An 18,386-nucleotide genomic window follows, 5' to 3' on the forward strand; every position below is an offset into this window, starting at 1 on the left:
CAAAAAGGCAGTCGAGTTCTGCTCTTCACCACAACACACACACATATCACGAAAATACCCCAAAATCCTCTCTAAAATTCGCAAATTTTCACCGTAATTCGTCAAATTTCTTGCTTTAATCATGCCTAGGTTCGGATTCTTCGACAAAAAGGTAAAAATTACACCCCTAAACTCTTAAATTTTCTAGTTTTTGTGATAATTACCAATATTTTACCTAATTTGATTTTGTTAATTTCTAGTGTAATTAGAGTTAAATTGTTAGTATATTATGCATGTATAACCTAGATTGATGCTATTTAACATGATTTGAAGCCAAAAACTTCAAAATTTTTAGAAATCTAGAGTTTGTGTTCTTGAGCAATTTGGGGCTTTTTGATATAAACAGGTTATGGCCGATTTTTATCATGAATTGTTGCTAAATTAAGCAGTGTAACATATTTAGGTAGCTAAATGATCCAAACTTTGATCCTAAACATGATTTTTGAGAATTAAAGTGGACTTTTTAAGTCTAAAATTCATGAACTTGATTAAATTAATGTAAATGCCATTTGAGACTTGTTTAATTGCTAGTAATGACTATTTTGACATGTTATTTGAGTTAAATGCTTATGAACTTTGTATACATTTTCATATATGCTTATTTGAAAAAGTGTAGAATTGATAAAATTGTGAAAATGAACATAAGTTTAATTTTGATTAAACATGTCATTGTAATTGTTTTAAGTTGTTATTTTGCTAACACTAATGCATATTTGGATGCACAAATTTTGTATTTAATGTGTTTTGCAGAAATATACTGAAACTGGAGGTGCATCATCATCATCTAGACAACCACAACCAGAACCTGAACCAGAATATGAGCCGCAATACGAACCTGAACCAGAATATGAGCCGCAATACGAGCCTGAACCGGAACAACAACAGGAACTACAACAACAACCTGATCAACACGTACCTTATTATGATCCGCTACAATTTGTTGATGCCTTTATAGTATTTCCGATACATACGCCAGTAGAATACCCAACGATTCCTGAACACACGTTGCATCCTAATCTAAGATTCGATAGAAGCTGGAGAGATTACCCTACATATCAAAGTAACAAATTCAAACTGATACCGAAAAATGTAGAAGTGCCGAGGGTAATCGATTGGGATCCTTTGGAAAGGGTCCAACTAGCTAACTCAGTTAGGGAGCATCTGATCCAAAGGTATGGCAGTTCTTCTTTTACCGATTGCGAACGTCTATTCACCATTCGTAGGGCTGTATATAAGGAATGGTGTGTTGAGCTCATGAGTACTATAGCGTTAAATGTAGATGTAGATAGATTAGATGATAGAAGTTTTCTTAGATTTATACTTGGCCGTAGGATGTACAGGATGTCCATGCTGGACATGCCCAGGGCTTTACAGATATATACTCCTGGTGAATTACTACTACCCGATTGTATGAATTTGATTTATCGTGGTGAAAGGGTAGATAGGAATTTTGACGCGAACGCCGTCTGGAGGCGTATGTCAAACTATAATGTTTTTACGCTGGGAGGAAAACACTCCTACTTACATATTAACAAAGCCGAACTTCGTATAATTCATAGATTTCTGGCTAACTCGATTACACAGAGAGGTCACAACAAGGAGAAAATGACCTTACATGATTTATTTTACCTAAAGTGTATTCGAGACCCAAGAAGCTTTGTTAATATCCCCTACTGTGTTGGTTTTTATTTGTCTAAGATGGTGGAAGGAATACAGGAAGGGGGGATAATAGGAGGAGGTATTTTTGTTACTCTCATTGGAGAGTATTTGGGTGTAGATAGGGACCAAAGGGGTCCACTTTTGGAATGTAGGGAACAGGTTGAGCCTTTAGGATTGAAGGTCTATCAGGGTGCTAAGGTATTAAAGAGCAGACGAAACCAGGCAGTACCCTATGAAGGTAGTCATCCTCAGGCAGAGAGAGTTTCAGATGAGAAAATGGAGGAAGCGGATGACATTAGGGATGTCATTAGGGAGGCTATGACCGACGTCTACCAGCGTGTAGATGAGTAAGATATGACAAACGTAGAGAGATTTAGTCGGATGGAGCAGTGGCAAGCCCGAAATGATTACGAGCATTCCAGGCAACAACAGCATGATAGATGGGACTATCATCAGCGTCAGATTATGAGCCGGCTGTCTCCTCAGGATCACTACATACCGACCCGACCTGCTTACTATCCTCCACACCAGCCCGAGATGTGACCACCATATACTCTCTACGACCCTAACCAGGCCTACCAGTATAGCTATCACCAACCATGGAACCCGGACGACGACATGAACTGGAACCCCTATCCAAATTGATATAGTTCCTATTGGTGATTTCTATGATTTTTATCTTTTTATTATTTCTATTTATTTATATTTAAACACATTATATTTTGATACTTTTATTGTAATGTTTAATATTTTTATTTGTTGTACTAATATTTCATATTTGATTTGAAAGTGGGATTTTAAGTCCCATTTCAAATTACCATGCATGTTTATATTTGTATGTATGTATATTGTCAATTGTACACAACAGGGTAAAACATCGCATTTTCAAAGACTGGCATTAAGTTCAGCAAAAGCTACTGATTTTGACGACAAAACGAAAAACAAATGTGATGTAACAACAAGACGGAATGAACAAATGATGTGCACCATTTATCATTCAACAAACAAACGCCAATATGTTTGGAAACTTTGGTAAAATTTTATCATTTTTCTACGCTAATCACCCTCAATAATTTAAATTGTTACTGATTTCTTGCAAATGAGGGCATTGCAAGATCTTAAGTGTGGGAAGGGGTTAAATTATTTAGGATTTTTAAAATTTTAACTTATATACTTGGTTACCATTAAAAATACTAGTAACGCATTAGTTGTATTAGAATCTAGTGCTCTCTGATAATAAAGAACAGCCCTAGTCTTATATACTGACTACCCAATTCTAGTAAAAATTTTCAAAATTTTCAATTAAATGAACTCAAAATCATGTTTATACATATTTATGAACGATAAAACTAGGTGTTAATACCGAAATTATTGTTACCTCGGAAAGAACATAAATTGAGAAACAAACCAAAATGTTAAAATTTATTTAAAATGGAATAGAGGACAATAAAAAGGCAAAGAAAGGAAAATAAATGCCAAGTGTGGGAAAAATTTACCAAGTTATTTAAAACATATATCACATATTTCTGTAACAAATAATTAAAGATACTTTTGCTTTAGACTAAATTAATCAGTTTTACCAAATTTACTGTAATATATTTGAAAGAAAGATGGATTTACACGATGAATCAATTCCATCATTAAAAGGAAGTAAAGTCTTCCAAAAAAGACACGCGCTTCTTGATTTAGGTCAGGAAGTTGTCGTCCAGACCAGCTGTAGGTTGACGAAAAATCTAGAAAAGTCATCACGAAAATCAGCAGGAAATCCACGGACCTCAGCATCAAACAGGGTCGCCAAGTGGTCAGACTTATCCTAACCATGAGAGGATATGTCTCGTAAAATGGGGAGGGTGCCGTGAAAATTAGCTTGATAAGACTAATGAATCAGACCCCCAGAAAAGGATAATCTCCTTAAAGATTAAAAATCAGCTTTTAAGCCTGATATTACTCAATCCTAGAGATTGACTTTAAAGATTGAGAATTACAAACTCATGGAATTCGATGATATCTAAAATCGAGCTTGAACGAGAAAATATTTTGATTAAATTACAAACCGATATGTTTTCTGAAAACCCATTTTTAATGCGTTCATTACCATTGAACGTAAAATCCTAGGAATTCACCTGGAATTCATTAGGTCACCTGAACTAAATCGGGTGTCAACCGTAAGAACGGTGGTTGCATAGCATGGTCAAAGACAGGACCTTGTGCCAGACCGAAAAACTATAAGGTGAGCTTTACTATTGCTCTTACAAAGGATAGTAATTGCATCTGACACGTTATAGATCATAATTAAAAGCATGTCAGGGGACATTGCCTTAACAGTTGCTTGTTCAACGCTTTCCTTTACAACTGGACGGTAGTTTACCGAAAGGTAATATACGGAGCAAGTATACTGGATGTGTTGCTTTCCTAATACAAGGTTAGCAAGTGGGTGACACAAAACCATAAGTTTTGAGCTAAAATTTTCAAATCTGAAACCCACCAAACCCACAAAAACATTTTCCAACACCGGTGAAGGGTTATTCCGGAAAACCTGTCTAGGGTAAAATCTAGCTTGAATTTTCAAAAGATCAAATGTTTTCATAAAGATCCAATTTCCTTAAGGATCTAAATTTTCATAGTCATGTGGGACTGTAAACCACAACGTTACTATCATTGTTTATACCGCCGTATAGAAATCACTGATGTACAAAGTGTGAAGAATAAAGAAGTGATTCTAGTATTTTTACTTCAATACTATATTGCTTGTTGTATTTTTACTTCAATACTATATTGCTTGAGGACAAGCAACGCTCAAGTGTGGGAATATTTGATAATGCTAAAAACGAACATATATTTCATAGCATTATCCCTCAAGAAAGATAAGCTTTTAGTTGCAATTGTTCTATTTACAAGTGATATTCGTTTAAATAATAAAAGGTGAAGACAAAAGACAGATTCGACGAATTGAAGACGCAAACGACCAAAAAGCTCAAAAGTACAAAGTACAATCAAAGTGGTTCAAATTATTGATGAAAAATGTCTCGAAATTACAAGAGTACAAGATGCAAAACGCAAAGTACAAGATATTAAATTGTACGCAAGGACGTTCGAAAATCCGGAACCGGGACCAAAGTCAACTCTCAACGCTCGACGCAACGGACTAAAAATTACAAGTCAACTATGCACATAAATATAATATAATATTTAAATAATTCTTAAAATTATTTATATATTATATATATTTATATATAAACCGTCGGCAGAATAGAAATAAACTCTTGTGAGCTAGAAAAAGGGGCCATGCGATCATGGCCTGGAAGCTATAAATCCATGTGATCGCATGGCTCCAATGGACAGGCCACATCTATAAATTTCGTGTGTTTTGGCTCAGTTTTATATATCTTTTCCATCTATCTCTCTCACGTATACATATATATATATATATATATATATATATATATATATTATATTTTAATTTTAAATTCTAATAATAAGGGTATGTTAGCGAATGTTGTAAGGGTGTAAGCCGAAATTCTGTCCGTGTAACGCTACGCTATTATTAATCATTGTAAGTTATGTTCAACCTTTTTAAATTAATGTCTCGTAGCTAAGTTATTATTATGCTTATTTAATGCCGAAGTAATCGTGATGTTGGGCTAAATATTAAAATTGGGTAATTAGGCTTTGGACCATAATTGGGGTTTGGATAAAAGAACGACACTTGTGAAAATTAGACTATGGGCTATTAATGGGCTTTATATTAACTAAATGATACCTCTTTAATTTAATATATAGACTTATAATTTGACGCATTTATATATAACCACGTACGCTTGACTGGGCACGGTGGGCGGGATATCTATAAATACCAATAATTGTTCATTTTACCGGACACAGAACTGGTTTAATAGTTAATAGACTTGTTGAAACAGGGTGTGTATATATATATATATATATATATATATATATATATATATATATAGGTGGATTACATTCAAGGGTAATTGGTGTAATTGTTAATAAAGAAGTAAAACCTTGGTTTACACACAGTCGATAACCTGGTGTATTCATTAAACAAAGTATTAAGACCTTGTTACGATTCGAATCCCCAATTAGTTGGAAAATTTGACTTCGGGAATAAGAATAATTTGACGAAGACTTCCGCATTTTATGATTATGACTGATGGACTATTATGGACAAATCCGTATGGACATATTGAATAATCCAGGACAAAGAACAATTAACCCATGGGAATAAACTAAAAATCAACACGTCAAACATCATGATTATGGAAGTTTAAATAAGCATAATTCTTTTATTTCATATTTAATTGCACTTTTAATTATCGCACTTTTATTTATTGTCATTGTATTTAATTGCACTTTTAATTATCGTACTCTTTATTTATCGCAATTTTATTTTATCGCACTTTTATTTATCGCAATTTCATTATCGTTATTTAATTTACGCTTTAAATTAAGATGTATTTATTTTTAATATTTTACATTAGGTTTTAACTACGACTTAAGTTTTAAAATCGACAAACCGGTCATTAAACGGTAAAAACCCCCTTTTATAATAATAATAATACTACTTATATATATTTTTGTATTTTTACAATTATAAGTTAAAAATATAGCGTTAAACTTAGCTAAAGATACCTGTGGAACGAACCGGACTTACTAAAAACTACACTACTGTACGATTAGGTACACTGCCTATAAGTGCTGTAGCAAGGTTTAGGTATATCCATTCTATAAATAAATAAATATCTTGTGTAAAATTGTATCGTATTTAATAGTATTTTGTCGCAAAAATATAACTATTTCCTAGTACGCCTCGCACACATCAGAGCACCGCTTATCTCCCACAGACAGATGGCCAAAGTGAAAGAACAATACAAATATTGGAAGACATGTTACCGGCATGCGTGATTGACTTTGGAACCAGTTGGGATCGATACTTACCGTTGGCAGAATTTTCATACAATAACAGCTATCATACGAGCATCAACGCAGCGCCATTTGAAGCACTTTACAGTAGAAAGTGCAGATCTCCTATCTGTTGGTGTGAAGTAGGAGAAAGACAACTTACTGGACCAGAAATTATTCATGAAACCACCGACAAGATCATTCAAATACAACAGCGATTGAAAACGGCCTTGAGTCGCCAAAAGAGTTATGCTGATGTAAGAAGAAAACCGCTAGAATTTCAAGTGGGCGACAAAGTCATGTTGAAAGTGTCACCCTGGAAAGGCGTTGTACGATTCGGTAAACGAGAAAAGCTAAGTCCTAGGTACGTAGGACCCTTTGAAATCACCGAAAGAATTGGAGCAGTTGCTTATCGATTAAGGCTACCGCAAGAACTTAGTAGTGTTCACGACACATTTCACGTGTCAAATTTGAAGAAATGTTTAGCTGAAGAGGATGTCGTAATTCCTCTTGACGAAATACGAATCAATGATAAACTCCATTTTGTCGAAGAACCTGTTGAAATCATGGACCGTGAGGTCAAACAATTAAAACAAAGCAAAATACTGATAGTTAGGGTTCGTTGGAACGCTAGACGAGGACCCGAGTTTAATTGGGAACGTGAGGATCAAATGAAGCAAAAGTATCCATATTTGTTCACTGATATCGCTCATAAAACAGGTACTACTCAAAATTTCGGGACGAAATTTTCTTTAACGGGGAGGTACTGTAATGACCCGGAAAATTTTGACTTATTTAAACCAATTCTCTATACAATTTATTATTTTGACACGTTAAACAAAGTCTGTTAGATTGAGTCTCAAAAATTTTAGAACTGTTTCATATATACAATTACCTTTGACTACTCTCGACGATTCATGAACAATTATACGTATGTATATATATATATATATATATATATATATATATATATATATATATATATATATATATATATATATATATTATAAGATGTACAAGTAAAAACGACTTTCCTACTGTAAAAATGACTTTGCTATAGTAAAACACTATTTGCTACAGTAAACACTATTTGCTACAGTGAACCGTACTTTGCTACAGTGCTACAGTGAAACCGTACTTTGCTACAGTGCTACAGTGAAAACACTACTTGCTACAACAACACTATTGCTACAGTAAACACTATTTGCTACAGTAACATAATTTGCTACAGTAACACTATTTGCTACAGTAATTACTATTGATATCGACGAACTAGCAAACAAAAACGGATAAGGCGGCCATGCAATCGCATGGCAAAAACACTGAAAACTCATGCGATCGCATGAGCTACAGTAAATGGAAATATGCCTATAAAAGGCCAGTTTGCTCGACGAAGTAATACACATTTCAATCTCTCTGATTCTTACTTATATTTATATTATATTTATAATTTTAATTTTTAATTTTAAGTTTAATAATAATAAAGTATATTCGAGGGTGTTTTAATTCGGGTTTCAAATCGCTTTAAGCTAAGGAAATATTGGGTATTGTTCGGGGTATTGTTCTTGAATCCAAGGCCAACCATACAGTCGTCTATCATCATTACGTCTACGCAATTTGGCTACAATATTGAGTCTCAATATTGAACCGTGAGTTTATAGTCACCCTTTTTAAATACTTTAAATATATTTGGGCTGAGAATACGTGCAATTTATTTTAAACGCAATAAGACACAAGTACATACTAAATTCTACACTGAGTTAAACTGAAAATCCCTTAGCTTTGGTAACTAGTAGCTGCCAGTACATAGGATATGGACTGGTGGGCGCGAATAATTGTATATGGATCCATAGGGCTTGACATCCCCGTCCGAGCTAGAGCGCTAGCCTTTTAACGGACGTATGTTATTTGAGTTTATTACACGTTGGTTTGCGTGTATTAAAACGAATGGGGTAATTATCATTATAATGTTAAAGTTTAGTTACCAGGGTGCTCTGTTACGTAGAATCTCCTGATAAACTTTTGATGAAATCTTGTGGTCTATCTTTATATATATTTATGACTCGAGCAATTAAACCTATTACTCACCAACATTCGTGTTGACTTTTTAGCATGTTTTATTCTCAGGTCCTTAGACTGCTTCCGCTGTGATGTGCTTGTTGCCTGCATGAAGTCTTTCATGCTTTGTATAAAGTTTATTGCATTCTAAATAAAACTGCGTTGTGTAATAAATAATTGGACTGTGATGTCACACTGTAAATTAAAGACTTATGTATTTTGGGGTTTTGCTTATACCTAAGCACTCGCCCACATGATTATGACTTTCTATGTTTAGAAAGTCACGTATTTTAATGAATGCAATATTTTATCAAAACGTATCATATAGAGGTAAAAACCTCACTGTGGAATCAATGATTAACGTGCCGCGTCAATAGTGATTTTGACGGGTCGTTACATGATACTACCTCCTCAATGCAGTTGGAATTAAAAACATAAAAAGAAAGAACACATGTCGTTTACCTCTGTTCTGACCTTGATTATTAAAAACTTGATTTCGAATCGAATATTAAAATCTAAAAATGCAGAAATGATCAAAATCATGTCGTGATACTTTCTGTAAAGTTTCAAAATCCAATTTCATCTATCGAGTCCTAATTTCGAAGTCAAAGTAATTTTTTTTAAAAGTCAAACGATTGTTCATCGTAAAATTCGGATTCGTTGTGATGTTTCTGTAACATCCCGTTTTTCCCGTACGTATTGAAAGGTACATACTTAATCGTTTGTACGTTTGTAACTCGTCATTTAGGCGTAATTGTGTAGATATATATATATATATATATATATATATATATATATATATATATATATATATATATATATATATATATATATATATATATGTACTTGTTAATGTGTGCGTATATAAGTTTGTATATGAGTTTGGTTAGCGTTAAGTCTTGTGTGGCTTAGATACGATGTTTAGACGTATATCGAAAGCATGAACAAATTGTAAGTCGCGTAAAATGATTTTTGGCTTAAGTGTTATCGAAGTGTTCAGGCAAAGGCAAATGTCGCGCCGCGATAATCTAGGCCGCGACGCGACATATAGGGCAAACCATGATCAGAAAGGGATTTAAGAGGGGTCGATTTTCCTTTGTTACGTCGCGCCGCGACGAATTGGCCGCGCCGCGGCAGTCCTGCTGGACAGAATCCGGTTCTAGCTCAAATTAAATTACTTCAAGGTGCAAATTAGTAATTTGGCGTATGAATCTGATGGGAGCATTAAATCCCAACCACACACCCATTTCATTTAATTTCTTTTCCCTTTTCTTTCTATTTTCTCTCCCAAAACTCAACACCCATTTAGATTTAAAGTGAGATTTGAGAGTGAAGGATTGAGGGTTGATCTTTGGAGCAAGAATTAAAGTTGTTCCTCTTGTTTCTAGCTACGCGTTGATAGTCTCGGTAAGTTCTAACTCTATGTTTTAAGTTTTAATTGGTTAATGGCTAGGGTTTTGGTTACTAGAGACTTGTATGACCCATTTGAGGGTAAAATGGGTGAATTTGGGTTATGTGGTTGTAATGAAACCCTAATGGCCACAAACTAGGGTTTTGGTCTTATGATTTGAGGTTGTAAGTGTCAAATGGTATTGCTAGTCACTAATACACTTTTGGATTTATGGAAGAAGTGTTAATGGGTAAGTTTGACTTGATTGAGAGGCTAAGTAATTTAAAATGGGTAAAAATGTACTAGTTGACCTAGTTTGGGTGAAATGGTTGTATGAATTACCCTAAGTTTGTGTTAATTGAAGTTAGTAGACTTTAATGCACTAGCTTTAGTGGTTAAAGTCGGGTCTTGGCCATTTAAGGGCGGTATTGGTGTGATTGAGTCATTTAATGCGAATTGGGTCATTAAATGCTCAAGTAAGTGTAATGTGGTTAATTCCACTAGTTGGTGTATTGAATGTGCACTTAATAATTTAGGTACATTGCATTAAAGCTCGGACGTACATAATCATCATCCTTGTGACAAGGTGAGTGGAATAAGTATACATGTACGTATATGATGTGTTTACTTGTAGAAATGGATATGTGTTGTCCAAGTTAGTGATATATGCATTGTACGCTAACGGTTTTAAGAACGGATATATGTTGTCCAATTTAGTGTTATATGTGTTGTACACTAATGATTTATGAATGGATATGTGTTGTCCGAATTAGTGTTATATGTGTTGTACACTAACGACTTTATAAACGGATATGTGTTGTCCAAGGGTTAGTGATATATGTGTTGTGCACTAACGGTTGTTATGAACACCAATGAGAAATTAGAGTACCATTCCTTTTACGGTTGGTTAACCATGGTTGTATGAATTGTGCATTAGCATACTTAAATATGAACTATATGCTTTTGTTATTGCTAGCTCAATGTGAATTGCGGTCATTGGTATATGCATAATGTTTTGCATGGTTTTCGAATTGCTAGCTTGTGTACGGTGTTGTGTAAGTGTTTGCAAGTAGATATATTATATATGTGTATGTATAATTATTGCATTCACTAAGCATTAGCTTACCCCTCTCGTTGTTTATCTTTTTAGATGCAGGTGTGGACAAGGGCAAGGGGGTTATGGGGCACTAGGTGTCCTTGTTGATGTTATGATGAAGCTTTTGGAAGTTGACCTACGTTTTGGGTAGTTTAGTCCCAAACCATGCTCAAGGGGTCATTTGGATTATAAACTATCATTTGTAGTTGGTCAAACTTGTATCACATTCGTTAATGGCCTTTGTGCCTTTTTGTAAACATTTAACTCGTTGTATGTTTTAATGAAGCGTGTGGAATGGTTTACATATTTAATTGGCGCGTAAATGTGTATCATTTAAAAAAAAAAAATTATCGTACGGAGTACGGGTTGGGTTGTTTCAAGTGGTATCAGAGCATGGTCTAAGGGATTTAGGCGACTTGAGATAGGTGCCTAGACTTAGACTTTATTGTGTATGCGCTTTTATGCGGGACTTGTAGGACTTTGGGTCAATTCGGGAATTGTTAGTACTTTGGTTTATGTGAACTAACCTCGTGCTAATTGAATTGTGTTGTGTTTAGCAATCATCAAGCGAGATGGACGTTGTACTAGCGAGTTAATGCGACGTGTTCGCGTAACAATGATTAGCTACCATTGTTACGAGTGCAAATCGTGTCAAACAAGTAATGTATGACGATTGTTGAGTAAGATGGAGTAGTGTGGGGTATACGTATATGCATATGTGTTATGTCCTTTTGTTTCGTTTCGTCATTTAAATCTTTTCCGTTTTATAGAATGAAGATGAGAAACGGACACGACACCGAAAATGGGGGCACTAGTGAGGACCCCGAATTCACGGCCAAAGTTGAGGCCATCTTTAAACGTCAAAAGGCGGAATTCCTCGAGGATGTTAAGAAAATGTTTCTAGATACGATTGACGAGCAATTAGTCAATGTAGTCAAGGAGCAAGTGAAGGCCGTTCATCAAGAGGATAATGTGGGGAGACGGGACTTCTTTTATAAGAATTTTAAGGATTCTCAACCTCCCACCTTTGAAGGTGAACGAGACCCTCTCAAGAGTGCCCGATGGATCTCCGATATGGAGGGGGCTTTCCATACTTGTGAATGTCCTCTTGATAAGAAGACAAGGTATGGTTGTAGCATGTTAAGGGGTGACGCCAAGCTATGGTGGGATGCGAAAATCCAAGTTTATGGTGAAGAACAATGCATGGATTTTACTTGGGATGAATTCAAGGTAGAGTTTTTCAATGAGTACCGAACTTTGGCCGATCTAACTAGGCTTAAGGATGAGTTACGTTCCTTGAGGCAAGGGTCGATGGATTTGAACACTCTCAAATCCGTGTTTTTGTCCAAAACCCAATTTTGCCCGGAGTATGTCGGGAACGATAAGATGTTGAAGGAAGATTTTTATAGGATCTTGAATGATAATTATCAAGAGAAAATTAGTGTGAACGTGGTGAAGAGCTTTGATGAATTGTTCAATATGGCGAAGGGTTTTGAAGCGCTTGTGTTGGGAAAGAATAGTTTTACTTTTGGAAAGAGGAAGTTCGAGAATTCGAGTCAATCGAGCTTTTCCAACAAAAGGAACAAGAAGGGCTTCGAAAATGTTAACAGTGTAAAGAAAGGTGGCTCCGGTGGTCATGTACCCACTTGCTATACTTGTGGACAAAAAGGTCACATCTCTCGTGATTGCCACAACTCACCTTCCACACCCAAATTTACTTGTTTCAATTGTGGTAAAGAAGGGCACAAGAGGCCCAAGTGTCCCGAGTTGCGCAATGATAATGTTAAGCGGTTAGAAAAGGCGGCGGGTACGGCTAGGGGTCGAAACTATTTGATGACCAATGATGAAGCCAAACAATTGAACGAAGTTGTCTCAGGTACTTTCATGGTTAACTCTAATCCGGAAAGGATTCTATTTGATAGTGGTGCCAATTTGTCTTTTGTGTCACCTCGATTTGTACCTAAACTTAATAAGCTACTAGCTAAATTAAGTCGTCCGGTAGAAGTCGAAATAGCGGACGGCAAGACGGTGCTAGTGGTTGATGTGTGTAAAAATTGTGATGTTGTGTTTGGTGCTGAAAACTTTAAAATTGATCTCATCCCTATGACTTTGGGCGATTTTGACATCGTTGTTGGTATGGATTGGCTCGATCGAAATAGAGCCGATATCGCATGCCATGAAAAATCTGTTCGAGTGAAGACCCCAAGTGGGGAAGAGTTAGTTATTCACGGTGATAAGCGTAGGAGACTTGTGCTGATATGCACTTTTGCACGGGCACGTCGTTCTCTTGTTAGTGGTGGCATGGCTTTTCTTGCCCATGTTGTTGATACTCGCAACGAGCCACCACCTATACGTGAAATTCTGGTGGTTAGTGAGTTCGAAGATGTTTTTCCGGATGAGTTACCGGGTGTTCCGGCGGAAAGACAAGTAGAATTTCGCATTGAGTTAGTTCCGGGAGCTACTCTCATTGCTAAAACTCCTTATCGTTTAGTGTCGACGGAAATGCAAGAGTTGTTAAATCAAATCCAAGAGTTGCTTGAGAAGGGTTTCATTCGACCGAGCTCCTCGCCATGGGGTGCTCCAGTTTTGTTTGTGAAAAAGAAAGATGGAAGTATGCGGATGTGCATCGATTATAGGGAGTTGAATAAAGTGACGATCAAGAATCGTTATCCATTACCTCGGATTGACGATTTGTTTGACCAACTCCAAGGTGCAAGGTATTTTTCTAAGATTGACTTACGGTCCGGCTATCACCAAGTGCGGGTCCGTGAGGAAGACATAGAGAAAACGGCTTTTTGAACGCGTTATGGGCATTTTGAATTTTTAGTTATGCCTTTTGGTCTTACGAATGCACCGGCGGCATTCATGGATCTTATGAACCGAGTGTGCCAACCTATGTTGGACAAGTCGGTAATTGTGTTCATCGACGACATACTTGTTTATTCTAAGAGTATGAAGGAACATGAGCACCATTTGCGTGAAGTGTTGAAGACATTGCGGAAGGAAAAGTTGTATGCCAAGTTCTCCAAATGTGAATTTTGGCTAAGGGAAGTTCAATTCCTTGGCCATATTGTGAATCAAGAAGGAATTCAAGTAGACCCGGGGAAGATAGAAACGGTGAAGGGTTGGGGACAACCGACTACGCCTACAGAAATCCGAAGCTTTCTCGGATTGGCCGGTTATTATCGTCAGTTCATCCAAGACTTTTCTAAGATTGCTTCTCCTTTGACTAAATTGACGAGGAAGAACGTAAGATTCAATTGGGAGAACGAGCAAGAAATCGCTTTTCAACTGTTAAAAGAGAAGTTGTGTCAAGCTCTGGTGTTAGTTTTGCCGGAAGGGGTGGAAGATATGACGGTTTATTGTGATGCGTTGTTAAATGGGCTCGGGTGTGTTCTAATGCAAAGAGGTAAAGTCATTGCTTACGCCTCTCGACAATTAAAGGAACACGAAACGAGATATCCGACTCATGATCTTGAATTGGCGGCGGTGGTTCATGCATTGAAAATTTGGCGCCACTACTTGTATGGTGTCAAGTGTACGATTTATTCGGACCATAAGAGTTTGAAACATCTCTTTACTCAACGAGATTTGAATTATCGTCAACGTAGGTGGATGGATGTGGTAAAGGATTATGATTGTGAGATACTTTACCATCCAGGAAAGGCGAACGTGGTCGCGGATGCGTTGAGTCGAAAGAGTCAACATCCGGCGATACGAGTAGGATCGTTACGCATGATTATTACTATCGATTTCCTTGTAAAGCTTGGTGAGATTCAAATAGAAGCGTATGTTCACAACAAGCATGAAGAGCGGATTGTGGGGCAAATGGAGTTCATTACTATGGGCTCGTGGGGTTTGTTGTCGTTTCAAGGAAGAGTGTGGGTACCTAAGATGGGTGGTAACCGACAAGTGCTACTAGATGAAGCACATAAGTCAAAGTATTCCATCCATCCGGGTGCAACAAAGATGTACTATGACTTGAAGAAAGATTATTGGTGGCCCGGTATGAAACGTGATGTGGTTAAGTATGTTGAACAATGCGTCACGTGTTTGCAAGTTAAAGCCGAACACCAAAAGCTGTACGGTAAGTTACAACCCTTGGAAGTCCCGAAATGGAAATGGGAGCACATTACCATGGACTTTATTACCAAATTACCAAAGACGGCAAGAACCCAATGTGATACGATTTGGGTGATAGTTGATCGATTGACGAAAAGTGCTTTGTTTCTTCCCATTCGGGAAACGATATCATCAGAGACTTTATCCAAGTTGTTTATCAAGGAGGTGATATCGAGACATGGGGTTCCTATATCTATTGTTTCGGATCGAGATACTCGTTTTACGTCCCGGTTTTGGAACAAGTTTCATGAAGATATGGGTAGCAAATTGAAAATGAGCACGGCGTATCATCCTCAAACGGACGATCAAACCGAACGTACGAATCAAACTTTGGAATATATGTTACGAGCGTGCATTATTGATTTCGGTGGTAGTTGGGATGAGCATTTGCATGTAGTGGAATTCTCGTACAATAATAGTTATCATACTAGTATCAGGATGCCACCATATGAGATGCTTTATGGGCGTAGGTGTCGAACCCCGATTTGTTGGGGTGAAGTGGGACAAAAGGAAATCGGGAGTTTCGATTTGGTTTTGGAGACGAATAGTAAAATTGAGATGATTCGGGCTCAACTTAAAGCGGCGCAAGATAGACAAAAGTCTTATGCCGATAAAGGTAGGAGAACGATAGAGTTTCAAGAAGGTGATATGGTGATGCTTAAAGTTTCTCCATGGAAGGGTGTTATCCGGTTTCAGAAACTAGGAAAGTTAGCTCCTCGGTTTATTGGTCCTTTCAAGGTTTTAGCACGTATTGGTGAGGTTGCTTATCGACTAGAGTTACCCGAAGAACTTGCGGGAATTCATAACACATTTCATGTTTCCCATCTTCGTAAGTGTCTTGTGGATGACTCGACTTGGGTGCCTTTAGATGAGATTACGTTAAATAACAAACTAGAGTATGCGGAAGAACCGGTTGCAATCCTTGATGAGAAGGTTAAGATGTTGCGGAACAAAGAAATTAGAACTTTCAAGGTGTAATGGCGACATCGAAAGGGTTCCGAGTTTATGTGGGAATCCGAAGAGTTTGTTTTGGTTTATCTTCCGGCTTGTCATGCGGCTTGGATCGTGAGGACGCGCTCCGATTTAAGTGGGGGAGAGTTGTAACATCCCGTTTTTCCCGTACGTATTGAAAGGTACATACTTAATCGTTTGTACGTTTGTAACTCGTCGTTTAGGCGTAATTGTGTAGATATATATATATATATATATATGTACTTGTTAATGTGTGCGTATATAAGTTTGTATATGAGTTTGGTTAGCGTTAAGTCTTGTGTGGCTTAGATACGATGTTTAGACGTATATCGGAAGCATGAACAAATTGTAAGTCGCGTAAAATGATTTTTGGCTTAAGTGTTGTCGAAGTGTTCAGGCAAAGGCAAATGTCGCGCCGTGACAATCTAGGCTGCCACGCGACATATAGGGCAAACCAGGATCAGAAAGGGACTTAAGAAGGGTCGATTTTCCTTTGTTACGTCGCACCGCGACGAATTGGCCGCGCCGCGGCAGTCCTGCTGGACATAATCCGGTTCTAGCTCAAATTAAATGACTTCAAGGGGCAAATTAGTAATTTGGCATATGAATCTGATGGGAGCATTAAATCCCAACCACACACCCATTTCATTTAATTTCTTTTCCCTTTTCTTTCTATTTTCTCTCCCAAAACTCAACACCCATTTAGATTTAAAGTGAGATTTGAGAGTGAAGGATTGAGGGTTGATCTTTGGAGCAAGAATTAAAGTTGTTTCTCTTGTTTCTAGCTACGCTTTGATAGTCTCGGTAAGTTCTAACTCTATGTTTTAGGTTTTAATTGGTTAATGGCTAGGGTTTTGGTTACTAGAGACTTGTATGACCCATTTGAGGGTTAAATGGGTGAATTTGGGTTATGTTGTTGTAATGAAACCCTAATGGCCACAAACTAGGGTTTTGGTCTTATGATTTGAGGTTGTAAGTGTCAAATGGTATTGCTAGTCACTAATACACTTTTGGATTTATGGAAGAAGTGTTAATGGGTAAGTTTGACTTGATTGAGAGGCTAAGTAATTTAAAATGGGTCAAAATGTACTAGTTGACCTAGTTTGGGTGAAATGGTTGTATGAATTACCCTAAGTTTGTGTTAATTGAAGTTAGTAGACTTTAATGCACTAGCTTTAGTGGTTAAAGTTGGGTCTTGGCCATTTAAGGGCGGTATTGGTGTGATTGAGTCATTTAATGCGAATTGGGTCATTAAATGCTCAAGTAAGTGTAATGTGGTTAATTCCACTAGTTGGTGTATTGAATGTGCACTTAATGATTTAGGTACATTGCATTAAAGCTCGGACGTACATAATCATCATCCTTGTGACAAGGTGAGTGGAATAAGTATACATGTACGTATATGATGTGTTTACTTGTAGAAATGGATATGTGTTGTCCAAGTTAGTGATATATGCGTTGTACGCTAACGGTTTTAAGAACGGATATATGTTGTCCAATTTAGTGTTATATGTGTTGTACACTAATGATTTATGAATGGATATGCGTTGTCCTAATTAGTGTTATATGTGTTATACACTAACGACTTTATAAACGGATATGTGTTGTCCAAGGGTTAGTGATATATGTGTTGTGCACTAACGGTTGTTATGAACACCAATGAGAAATTAGAGTACCATTCCTTTTACGGTTGGTTAACCATGGTTGTATGAATTGTGCATTAGCATACTTAAATATGAACTATATGCTTTTGTTATTGCTAGCTCAATGTGAATTGCGGTCATTGGTATATGCATAATGTTTTGCATGGTTGTCGAATTGCTAGCTTGTGTACGGTGTTGTGTAAGTGTTTGCAAGTAGATATATTATATATGTGTATGTATAATTATTGCATTCACTAAGCATTAGCTTACCCCTCTCGTTGTTTATCTTTTTAGATGCAGGTGTGGACAAGGGCAAGGGGGTTATGGGGCACTAGGTGTCCTTGTTGATGTTATGATGAAGCTTTTGGAAGTTGACCTACGTTTTGGGTAGTTTAGTCCCAAACCATCCTCAAGGGGTCGTTTGGATTATAAACTATCATTTGTAGTTGGTCAAACTTGTATCACATTCGTTAATGGGCTTTGTGCCTTT

This window comes from Rutidosis leptorrhynchoides, chromosome 2 (genome assembly GCF_046630445.1).
Source record: "Rutidosis leptorrhynchoides isolate AG116_Rl617_1_P2 chromosome 2, CSIRO_AGI_Rlap_v1, whole genome shotgun sequence".
Classification (NCBI taxonomy): Eukaryota; Viridiplantae; Streptophyta; class Magnoliopsida; order Asterales; family Asteraceae; genus Rutidosis; species Rutidosis leptorrhynchoides.